This window comes from Mya arenaria, chromosome 4, assembly GCF_026914265.1.
Source record: "Mya arenaria isolate MELC-2E11 chromosome 4, ASM2691426v1".
Lineage (NCBI taxonomy): Eukaryota > Metazoa > Mollusca > Bivalvia > Myida > Myidae > Mya > Mya arenaria.
Genome location: NC_069125.1, coordinates 62,418,699 through 62,431,681, shown reverse-complemented (window position 1 = coordinate 62,431,681; position 12,983 = coordinate 62,418,699). Strand labels below are relative to the sequence as shown.

At 40.8% G+C, this 12,983-nt stretch overlaps 1 protein-coding gene across 2 annotated transcripts in view; it reads right to left on the bottom strand.

The window, feature by feature from the left end:
* The window catches only part of LOC128231512 (solute carrier family 23 member 1-like), a 29,216-nt gene extending 25,528 nt beyond the window's left edge, over window positions 1-3,688 (bottom strand). The window contains exon 1 of one of the 2 annotated variants that reach the window (XM_052944443.1): window positions 3,559-3,688. The gene's annotated coding sequence lies outside the window, so the exon portion shown is untranslated. Of the gene's footprint in view, window positions 1-1,421; window positions 1,442-3,558 lie in introns of those variants that run through there. The other variant, XM_052944444.1, reaches the window with a different exon arrangement.
* Between the last annotated feature and the right edge of the window lie 9,295 nt (window positions 3,689-12,983).

The window sequence follows — 12,983 nt, the reverse complement described above, 5'->3', positions numbered from 1 at the left end:
AACTAGTAAGTCTGATTTCTACTCAGAAAGTAGACTCGATCTTCATTCTACAGCATACCATCTTTCGCCACCATCTAGCTTAAAGTGATGTTCAGGGGCGGGTACATTTTTAAATTCGCAACATATTGCTTTGATCACTTTGGTAATTTGTTGTATCCAAAGCGTCTGTATAAAATCATATATAAAGAACTGACATTATACCATATATACATAATATGGCATCAAAAAATAATTTGAATTCTCTGATAACGGATTGATTTTTCGTTCATGACGCACCAAAAAAATGTCGATGTCTGATACAAAAAAACTTAAACGAACCCTTTCCAAACGATAGCGTGTACACGGCTTCCACCTATATTTTACAAAACTTGTAAATAAATGTCAAAAAAGATTACGGATCATGGAAAAAATTGACTGAGTGTTTTAAAGAGAGTCTATTGTAAGAACTTCCGTTTTGTGAAATTTGGATAAAATTCATCAACAGTAAAATGTTTCTTGCAGTTTACTTTAAAATACCATAATTTCATTTTGTACATTTCAATACATGTCTTTGTCAAGCGTTGTATTACCTTAAAATGGATAATGTGATGCAAAAAAACATTTTGTTCCCTTTAATATGATACCAAGCTTTGACATGTATCTTTAGAAATAGGTATTATGGCATGTCGAAGTGCGTTACCTTGCACAGGGATGGGTATGTCCTTATAAGTCAGAAATACAGTCATTAAGTTATGAGTAACAAGGCATTATATATTAATGAACCATAACATGTTCAATCTCAACTTTAAAGCTGCCCTCTCACAGCCCAACAGGTTTGACGGTTTTTTGGTGTGTTTTTTTTTCCATTTTTATCTCAGAATCATCTGATTTTGACATCAATGCAATCAATTCAATCGTATACGATCACAATGGAACATATCCCAAGTGTTTGTTAAACTGTCGAAAGTTTCATCTTTCTAAAAGCGCTAGCCTAACGCTTTTAGCCATAAAACAATTTTCGAACAGAAATATGACAGAATTTGCGATCTGATCTTTTGTGAGCAGTACAATAGCACTGGTTTCATGACATTTGCACAAAAAATGGCTCGAGACATTTTTTATGTTGTCAAAACGATCGATCTGTGCTAGTGCAGCTTTAAACTCAAGTTTACAGAGTTTGTCTGTTACATATTGGAGATTTTCCGGTGTGCTGTGTTCAATTATGTGCAATTATTTTATTTGCAGCAATTGAATATTGTTTAAGTTTTCTGTAATTAAATTAAGCGCTGCTACATATGCTACTAGTTTCGGGACATAGCTCCTTCATTTTACGTATTGTATTGAGGACAATATTTTGTTTTATTTCTTGGTATATTATCAAGGAGAACGTATACAATTTATACTTAATCCCAATTTAGTTCGATTGTGATGGAGGCTGATACCTTATAGAGTCACATTCGTGTCCGTTTCCTGGGTAGAAATCAGTGCTGGTGTCCATTTTGATAGGCTGCGATAAAGTACCCCTGGTGGGGATCTTACCAACAAACTCTTGTGCGCGAGGCGGACGCCTCTACCACTACACAACCCTCAACCTTAAAATATTAAAGGGTTTGATTTCGAAGGAAGTCAAATTACGGTAGAAAAATTACCACTAGATCACCCTCAACCTCATAATATTGAAAGGTTTAATTTCGAAGGGAGTGAATTTACTGTACCAAAATTACCACTAGACCGCCCTCAACCTTAATTCACTGAAGGGCTTGATTTCAAAGGAAATCAATTTGTTGTACAAAACTCCCTTTTTTCAATGAAAACTTACAAAATTATTATTTCAAACACATATCGCTATTGCTTTAAATAGTCTCATTCCTATTAAGCGAATAACGCGTATTTTTGAAAGGAGAATGCGCAAGTACGAATGAAAGCTCGATGCAAAACTTATATATGAATATACATTTCTTACTAAATTGTGCATTACAAAGGGAGAACATCGTAATGCCAAGACCAAACTATACCAGACGAGTATTGTACCTTCAACTTTAACAGCCATGTGAACCAATCGTAACAACTCGGCCATCTCCGGCAAGTTTCGAGATAGACCATATCTTGATACTATCCGAGGAGTTCCGATTGCCATGTGAACGAGTAATTAGTCTGGTTCCCTGCTTACTGATATTTCATACCAATAACGATAGTGTTAGGGGAAGGAACTCCAGACTAACGAGTAATACGAATTTGAACTTTGAACGTTGTAACTGTTATACATGGAAGGAAAATTAAATAGCATTTCTACCAAGATTTAACTTTGTATATATTGTTACAACATTTGTTGGGCCTTTTGCCAATATATAACGATTATGTTTGTGTATATTATTTGTTTGATTTTTTTTGCCAGAATGTTACGGTTAGATATTATTGAAACACGATTGCTACAAAGTTAGCCATGATATGACAGTGATTTATCGGTACACATGGTCCAATTGTTGTAACCGCATGTTATGTGTGTTTGTGTAAGAAATTTAAAAAAAAGATGCTTCATCATTGTATTATTTGAAAATCATACAAAACAATTCACAATTGATTCCAGGAAAACATCACGAAGGTTAAAGAAATCAGCTGCTGAAATGTGCTGCAAACAAATTATTTGCGCGAATCTATGAACCCGAAATAATACCTGTATCAGAAGAGTTCGATATCATTTTTTTTTTCATACTGGCACACTACTGACTCGTATAGGTCGGAGAATACGTATACAGGAGTTATTCGAGACAGGTTCGATACCCGGTCCGGCTGCGTACTGTTTCAGCCTCATTCAATCAATTGGCGCCTAACAAGGGCCGTGGCTAGATCCCAGTACATGAGTGGGACTGAGGATAATGGCGAGTTGTTTGTTTGTTTATTTGAGTTTATCAAGGTCTGTCCGCGCCCATTGGCTGCATTATGGCTTGCCCCAATCACGACTTAAATTGTGTTTAAATGCCATAAGTGACATGAGATAGAAGTGACAGCAATTCGCAGTAAAATCCAGACATTGGAAGACTTGAAGAAACAGAGTAAGATACAAGAGATCCGGGTGCGATACCCTAGCTCTTTGCGAAGAGACCTCTTGGTTCTTTAACGTGCTCGGTGTAAAGCACCGATACACGGGATACAACTTCCCTGGGTTGAACCAGTACTGAGAACACCACTTTTCCAAGCACTACCCTTTAAATGTCAAGCGCCAGGCAAGGGAGCTACTTGTACCAGCTTTTAACGTCTTTCGGTATGACGCGGCCCGGGATCGAACCCACGACCTCCCGCTCCGTAGGCAGACGCCTTAGCCACCAGGCCACGGAGACGGGAGGACCAACTCCAACACAGGGGGAGTGAAGTCATGGTACTGACTCGCACATGAATTGTCCGGGCCAATTAACTCAGTGACTTGCAAGTCGGTCGCATATTTTTGAGGCTGTGCAAATTGTTTAAAAATATGCAAATTCACAAAATATTAACAAGTGAAATCCAACAGAAAGATACAAAATGTTTCATGCTTAAGGTTTTAGATTTCGATCATCAATACATTTTAACAAATTAACATACCTTCTATACACCAGGCCCTGTATGATGCCACTTATATCTAGTTTCAAATATTTTTAATTGTTTATTTAATCGTTAATTCTTTTCCTATCTTCAGAAACAAAATACATGTGCTTTCTTTACCATATGTCACAAGACACTTATCCCATCCTCAAGAAGATGAACAATATATTTCCGGCAAACTTAGGCCAATAGAAAACAATTCACTAGTTATAAAGTAAGACATGACGCATTGATAGAGAACCAAACACTGATGCACACTAACATAGGAAGTTAAATCGTTTTAATAAATCCGCCTTTTTGGGTTCGCGAGTATGCGACAAAACCAGATTTTCATTAATTGGTAGAACGACTTAAGCCTTCATTGTGTGATTCAGTTTCATCTGGGGGGTTTTCCATTTTTTTAGAAACAGTTACCTTGAAATTGACCCTAGCGGTACAAAATGCAATCCCATAGAAGTCCTCCATAAACTCTTCCTACATGTCAAAATTGGCCACAAAAATGTAAACCCTTACTTAAGTTATTCAGTATCAAACAATTATCTATTTGAGTGACAGTGACCTTAACCCTAGGGGCTCCAAGCACGATCCCGTGAAAAGTCCTCATAAATTATTCCTATATATGTAGTTTGGTCGTAATATGTCAATCGTTACTGAAGTTATTCAGTTTCAACCGTTGTTTTAGAAACAGTGACATTGACCTTTAGCCAAGGGACCCTAATCGCTAATCGATAGGTCTCCATAAACTCTTTCTTAATACTAAGTTTAGTCAAGATATGTCAACCCGTACAACAATTATTCAGTTCCCACAATTCTTCTTTTATGAGTAACAGTGACCTTAACCTTGACCCTAGGGACCAAAAAGGCAATGAAAGATATTCATTAACTCTTCCTATATAATTTATGAAATTTGGTCAAGATAGCTCAACCTTAACTTAAGTTTTTCAGTTTCAAGTTTTTCAGTTTCAAACATTAATCCCATAAAAGATATCCTTTTTTTCTTCATAATATATACAAAGTTTGGTCACCTTATGCCAACCTAACTAAAGTTGTTCAGTTGCATAGGTGAGTTTGACGCGGCTCGCCCGGCCGCCCATCCGCCTGCCCGAACAACGACGTACTTCATTCTTATAACCAGGTTTCACTAACTGGTTAAAAACTTGAACTGCACAACAAGTAAATTTCTAATTAGCTAACAATCAAGTAAACTCGGCCTTTTTCACTCCTGTTTCCGAAGACAATGTCGCCTTCCCCAAATTTGAAATTATATCATACACGTAATAGGTGTTTTTTTACAAAAATAATCGATGTTAAACAGATTCAATTGGAGCCGACATTTCCTTTTAATTGCTAAAATTTTAAATACAACATTGTTAAGAGCAACAAAAGAAAAGTTAACTCAACTCTTGTTATAATTTCTCGGTCTGATATTTTCCGGAAACTCAACTTTAAACTTTAAGTGGTTTAATTATACTTATACTATGCATTTAAAATAGACGTGACGAATTATCCAAGCTGTTGAAGAAACAAACAATCTAAACGCTGTTGAAATAAAGAAAACAATTCTTAGTGCAAATTTCCACGATGCGAAATTACAATTCTTTCTAAAAAAATGTTATACGAGGGGAGAGCATCAGAACACCGAGATAAAGCATTACCAAACAAGTACGTAGTGTTGATTATTATCAACAACAGGGATAACAGGAACGAAGGGCTAGCAACAGGGATGACAGGAACGAGGGGCTAGCAACAGGGATGACAGGAACGAGGGGCTAGCAACAGGGATGACAGGAACGAGGGGCCAGCAACAGGGATGACAGGAACGAGGGGCTAGCAACAGGGATGACAGGAACGAGGGGCTAGCAACAGGGATGACAGGAACGAGGGGCTAGCAACAGGGATCACAGGAACAAGGGGCCAGCAACAGGAATCACAGGAACGAGGGGCTAGCAACAGGGATCACTGGAACGAGGGGCCAACAACAGGGATCACGGGAATGAGGGGCCAGCAACAGGGATTACAAAAACGAGGAGCCAGCAACAGGGGTCACGGGAACAGGAACGAGGGGCTAGCAACAGGGATGACAGGAACGAGGGGCCAGCAACAGGGATGACAGGAACGAGGGGCCAGCAACAGGGATAACAGGAACGAGGGGCCAGGAACAGGGATCACAGGTACGAGGGGCTAGCAACAGGGATCACTGGAACGAGGACAACAGGGATCACGGGAATAAGGGGCCAGCAACAGGGATTACAAAAACGAGGAGCCAGCAACAGGGGTCACGGGAACAGAAACGAGGGGCTAGCAACAGGGATTACAGGAACGAGGAACCAGCAACAGGGATCACAGGAACGAGGGGCCAGCAACAGGGATAACAGGAACGAGGGGCCGGGAACAGGGATCACAGGTACGAGGGGACAACAACAGGGATCACAGGAACAAGGAGACAGCAACAGGATTACAGGAACGAGGAGCCAGCAACAGGGGCTAGCAACAGGGATCACAGGAACAAGGGGCCAGCAACAGGAATCACAGGAACGAGGGGCCAACAATCGGGATCACAGGAAGACGGGCTAGCAACAGGGATCACTGGAACGAGGGGCCAGCAACTAGGGGCCAGCAACAGGGACCACAGGAACGAGGGGCCAGCAACAGGGATCTCAGGAACGAGGGGCAAGCAAAAGGGATCACAGGGACGAGGGGCCAGCAACAGGGATCACAGGGACGAGGGGCCAGCAACAGGGATCACAGATACGAGGGGCCAGCAACAGGGATCACAGGGACAAGGGGCTAGCAACAGGGGTCACTGGAACGAGGGGCTAGCAACAGGGATCACAGGAACGAGGGGCCAACAACGGGGATCACAGGAACGAGAGGCCAGCAACACGATGACAGGAATTAGGGACCAGCAACGAGGGGCCAGCATCAGGGATCACATGATTCAGGGGCCAGCATCATGGATCACAGGAACGAGTGTCCAGCAACAAGGATCACAGGAATTAGGGGCCAGCAACATGGATCATAGGAATTAGGGGCCAGCAACAGGGATCACAGGAACGAGGGGCCAGCAACAGAGATCACAGGAACGAGGGGGCAGCAACAGGGATCACAAGAAAGATGCTGTCGATAAAACGTGGTATCTGGAAGGCTTCGTGGAATATGCAACCCATGCTTGGAACCAGGCGGTTTATATCTTAATTTCAAATTAAGAGGTGCCCTGAGCCGTCCTTTTGGGTTACTTGATGCAACAATACGAGCTGGACCAAGTTGATGCACATTGATATTTTATTCACAGGCTGCAGATGCGTTGGCACGACCCATCCTTTGAATTTTGGTTGATATTTAGGGTTTCGAGAAAGATGATTTTAGTCTTGAAAAACTTGACTGATTTTTTTAAGGAGGGGGTGGCCCTAGGGTTGGTCATGTCAACGCAACTGCCACCTGTGCTATTAATAACAAAGGTTAGTACATCGTTCTCTCTTCTAGGATGTGAGACGTAAGTGCTATGTATTGCTACATAACGTATTTCAATTCATGGCGATGCAAACATACTACATAAATACAATTTGTATATTATCTTAACTATCATCAATCCCTTTATGACTGAATAATAGGTTTATTTATTTTGGAACACACGAATGATACTGCGCCTTTTTCGGTTTCTTGTCATCAGCAGTGGCCTGGTTCATAATGGAAAACCCCGTGTTCACCATGCCTTTAATCATTATAAATAAATATCGATGACATATTTTATTATGATGGTACAGATGCAAGCATACACCCGAAAACTCAAAATCATAAATGTGTGGATGAGTCCGGTATGTTTGTACATGTATTTGTAAAATCTGGACGAAGTTTGAAAATATGTCAATTAGTGTAGTCAAAGCGAACTACATGCACTGGATTTTCTCGTTTGCTAACTTCTTGTAATCATTTTCAGTTAAGCTGACTAATATATTCCAATCGAAAGGCCTATCGACGAATTAAACAAACACGTTTTACCAGTAGTCTGCGAATCCTTTCCTCCGTCTCCACCCACAGGCGTTCGTATCACGTTCAAGAGTTCTGCCATTTCGATGAAGTATGCCAGCAACTGTTTTGGATGGATCGGCGTAAGATATAGTTAGTAGTTTCTGTAAAGAAGCTCTCGTTGTAAATAAATTGAATTAAAGTAGATGTAGAATTCTTAAATTATTGTTGATTTGTCTAATTGGCCAAAGTATCATATTCATAATTATAGAATAAGATGGTAGGAACTGGATTCTTTGTTAACATAAAATTGGATATACAGTGTAACAGACTGAACTGAAGCTGTTGCATTTAAATTTATATTGAGTATGAAGGAAATAATGCTCACCTGTAGTAAATTCCTTAAAACGTCTCAGTCACGAAAACCTGCAAGCAGGCCAAACACTTTGAATTCAACAGGCAATCAAAATCAATCGAATTGTATTTCGTGGAGTGAAAGAGAGAATTTTATATTTGCTTCTTTCTATGTTAATTAGAACATTTTTCACCTTCCATCCTTCCATTTACAATGAAGCATTTTTCACCTTCCATCATGTTTGCGTCGGGGCTGACAATAAGGAATCTATGGGCAGTGCTCTCTAACGCATGCATGTTGGGGGTTATGTTAGGGTGAACGGTAGATTCATCTGAAATCTTGCCTTGTGACTTATTCTAAAATAGTCGATGTGCAATTAAAAAAACCATCTGATTTTATCGCGAATCACTTTCACTTTCATGAAACACTTTTCGCGTGATTTTGTACCCGTTAAGGGGTCTAAACAACGCATCGGACACGTGTGGAAACCAGCAAACTTGAACGATTGACATGTCATATTTGAGTACGTTTATGTTTTGAAATTTGACCTATTTGAAGCAAAATAATGAATTAAAACAACATGATGTGTATAATGGGTGTAAGTAAATTCAGTCCCCTAAATTCCTCATATCGTCGAATGCTGGTACTGGTACCAATTTATATAGTTTTTGGTACGTCGCCTGGCAAGAACCGCTCGTACTGGTACCATTATATATTGTCTTTGGTATGTCGCCTGGCAAGGACTGCTTATACTGGTACCACTATATATTGTCTTTGATATGTCGCCAGGCGAGGACTGCTAATACTGGTACCACTATATATTGTCTTTGGTATGTCGCCTGGCGAGGACTGCTTATACTGGTACCACTATATATTGTCTTTGGTATGTCGCCTGGCAAGGACTGCTAATATTGGTGTCATTTTATACAGTCTTTGATATGTGGCCTGGCAAGGACGAAAAGTACTGGTGCCATTTTTATATTACCTTTGGTGTGTCACCTGGCGAGGACTGGGTGGGTGTGCAAGCTTATTTATACTCGCACTCGGGCCTTGCCCATTCGGCGAGTGTTCCTTTAAGATTGTTAGTCATTTTAGGTTTTTGGAGCATAGTGCACAGGCAAAATGTAACCCTGGTTAGAGCTACCCAGGTTCTTTAACGTGCACCAGTGTATAGCACTGTCACACGGGACCCCCATTTAACGTCCCTCCCGGAAGACGATTAGTTTTTTTTAGTGATGCGACGGGGGATCGAACCTACGACCCCTGGATTGATAGTCAAGTGTTACCTCAAGACCACGGATCCGCCACTGGCGAGGACTGCTATTACTCGTACCATTTTATATTGTCATTGGTGGGTCTCCTGGCAAGAACTGCTAGTACTGGTGCCAATTTATATTGTTCTTCGTGTTTTGCCTGGCGAAGACTGCTAGTATTGGTACCATTTTTTATTGTCCTTGGTATGTCGCCTAGCGAGGACTACTAGTATTGGTACCATTTTTCATTGTCCTTGGTATGTCGCCTAGCGAGGACTACTAGTATTGGTACCATTTTTTATTGTCCTTGGTATGTCGCCTAGCGAGGACTGCTAGTACTGGTACCATTTTTTATTGTCCTTGGTATGTCGCCGAGCGAGGACTGCTAGTACTGGTACCATTTTTTATTGTCCTTGGTATGTCGCCGAGCGAGGACTGCTAGTACTGGTACCATTTTTTATTGTCCTTGGTATGTCGCCGAGCGAGGACTGCTAGTACTGGTACCATTTTTTATTGTCCTTGGTATGTCGCCTAGCGAGGACTGCTAGTATTGGTACCATTTTTTATTGTCCTTGGTATGTCGCCTAGCGAGGACTGCTAGTATTGGTACCATTTTTTATTGTCCTTGGTATGTCGCCTAGCGAGGACTGCTAGTATTGGTACCATTTTTTATTGTCCTTGGTATGTCGCCTAGCGAGGACTGCTAGTACTGGTACCATTTTTTATTGTCCTTGGTATGTCGCCTAGCGAGGACTGCTAGTACTGGCACCATTTTTTATTGTCCTTGGTATGTCGCCTAGCGAGGACTACTAGTATTGGTTCCATTTTTTATTGTCCTTGGTATGTCGCCTAGCGAGGACTGCTAGTATTGGTACCATTTTTTATTGTCCTTGGTATGTCGCCTAGCGAGGACTGCTAGTACTGGTACCATTTTTTATTGTCCTTGGTATGTCGCCTAGCGAGGACTGCTAGTACTGGTACCATTTTTTATTGTCCTTGGTATGTCGCCTAGCGAGGACTGCTAGTACTGGTACCATTTTTTATTGTCCTTGGTATGTCGCCTAGCGAGGACTACTAGTACTGGTACCATTTTTATTGTCCTTGGTATGTCGCCTAGCGAGGACTGCTCGTATTGGTACCATTTTTAATTGTCCTTGGTATGTCGCCTAGCGAGGACTGCTAGTACTGGTACCATTTTTTATTGTCCTTGGTATGTCGCCTAGCGAGGACTGCTAGTACTGGTACCATTTTTTATTGTCCTTGGTATGTCGCCTAGCGAGGACTGCTAGTACTGGTACCATTTTTTATTGTCCTTGGTATGTCGCCTAGCGGGGACTGCTAGTACTGGTACCATTTTTTATTGTCCTTGGTATGTCGCCTAGCGGGGACTGCTAGTACTGGAACCATTTTTTATTGTCCTTGGTATGTCGCCTAGCGAGGACTGCTAGTACTGGTACCATTTTTTATTGTCCTTGGTATGTCGCCTAGCGAGGACTGCTAGTACTGGTACCATTTTTTATTGTCCTTGGTATGTCGCCTAGCGAGGACTGCTAGTACTGGTACCATTTTTTATTGTCCTTGGTATGTCGCCTAGCGAGGACTGCTAGTACTGGTACCATTTTTTATTGTCCTTGGTATGTCGCCTAGCGAGGACTGCTAGTACTGGTACCATTTTTTATTGTCCTTGGTATGTCGCCTAGCGAGGACTGCTAGTGCTGGTACCATTTTTTATTGTCCTTGGTATGTCGCCTAGCGAGGACTACTAGTATTGGTACCATTTTTTATTGTCCTTGGTATGTCGCCTAGCGAGGACTACTAGTATTGGTACCATTTTTTATTGTCCTTGGTATGTCGCCTAGCGAGGACTGCTAGTACTGGTACCATTTTTTATTGTCCTTGGTATGTCGCCTAGCGAGGACTACTAGTACTGGTACCATTTTTTATTGTCCTTGGTATGTCGCCTAGCGAGGACTACTAGTACTGGTACCATTTTTTATTGTCCTTGGTATGTCGCCTAGCGAGGACTGCTCGTACTGGTACCATTTTTTATTGTCCTTGGTATGTCGCCTAGCGAGGACTGCTCGTACTGGTACCATTTTTTATTGTCCTTGGTATGTCGCCTAGCGAGGACTGCTAGTATTGGTACCATTTTTTATTGTCCTTGGTATGTCGCCTAGCGAGGACTGCTAGTACTGGTACCATTTTTTATTGTCCTTGGTATGTCGTCTAGCGAGGACTGCTAGTATTGGTACCATTTTTTATTGTCCTTGGTATGTCGCCTAGCGAGGACTGCTAGTACTGGTACCATTTTTTATTGTCCTTGGTATGTCGCCTAGCGAGGACTGCTAGTACTGGTACTTTTTATTGTCCTTGGTATGTCGCCTAGCGAGGACTGACAGCTTTTTATTGTCCTTGGTATGTCGCCTAGCGAGGACTACTAGTATTGGTACCATTTTTTATTGTCCTTGGTATGTCGCCTAGCGAGGACTGCTAGTACTGGTACCATTTTTTATTGTCCTTGGTATGTCGCCTAGCGAGGACTGCTAGTACTGGTACTTTTTATTGTCCTTGGTATGTCGCCTAGCGAGGACTACTAGTACTGGCACCATTTTAAAGCTGCACTCTCACAGATATACCATTTTTACAACAAAAAATTGTCACAGGGTTCTACAAACAATTTTTATTTTGTAATCAGATCGTAGATTTTCATATTTGCGTTCAAAAATTAATGTTTTGTGGCTTAAACTGTTACTTACGGTTTAAGAAAAATGCATAAAACATCAATATTTGAACTTAGATATAAAATCTGTGATCTAAGTTTTTGACAGCAGTCTTATACAACTCACCGGGGAGTATCACGTGATCTCTATAGTACATTGTCCGCACAACATGGCTGAAAAAACCGTCGATTCGACCACGAAATAAGGGGTATGCTCATTGTTACTGATATTTCAGGATATGCAGAATAGGCGCAGAGTACCCGCCTAATGATATAATATACTTACGTGCCTTTCGTTCGTCCGAGGGCTTCTTGGTTTAGGCCTGAAACTCGATACAAATTTTATTTTTGTATGTACATCGTCTGAACAAGTACTTTATTCGGGTATTTCAGCGCTAAATGCAAATTTAAGTCGAGATCTTCTACAAAAAAATGATTTAATTAGTAAATGTATCATTCGTGCCAAGTTTCCATTGTTTTCTCGGTGTTTTAAGAAAGTTATTGATTCCTTTCTTACCGAGTACACAGTCTGAACAAAATATTCATGAGTACATCGTCTGAACGTTTTTTTTCAACGCATCTATTGCTGTCACGAAGTCATTAGGACTTATTCTGAATACAAAATACTACGAAAAAGTACTAGAATATCACAGAATATCTCTTCGATGTGATAATGTCGTTACACAACTGATTCTTAATTTATTCAACGCCGTTTTTCTCATCTATACTTTCTTCTTTGTAGTTTGGGGCAACACAACAAGCGTTTCGTTCCTGCTCTTGCATGGTTACCAAGGGATACACAGATAAGAAGGTAATATAAAAAATTATAACAAGTGTACTTGTGAAGTATATCTGGTCTTCTTTACACGTTATACGAATATAGTTTAAACCAATCTGTTTCAATCGGAATCGTACTATCTTAATGAAAATGAGTCAGTCTTTGGTTAACAATAGTCTTATAACAGTTTTTGTAGTTATGTATTTTTATATTACCTTCTTATCTGTGTATCCCTTGGTAACCATGCAAGAGCAGGAACGAAACGCTTGTTGTGTTGCCCCAAACTACAAAGAAGAAAGTATAGATGAGAAAAACGGCGTTGAATAAATTAAGAATCAGTTGTGTAACGACATT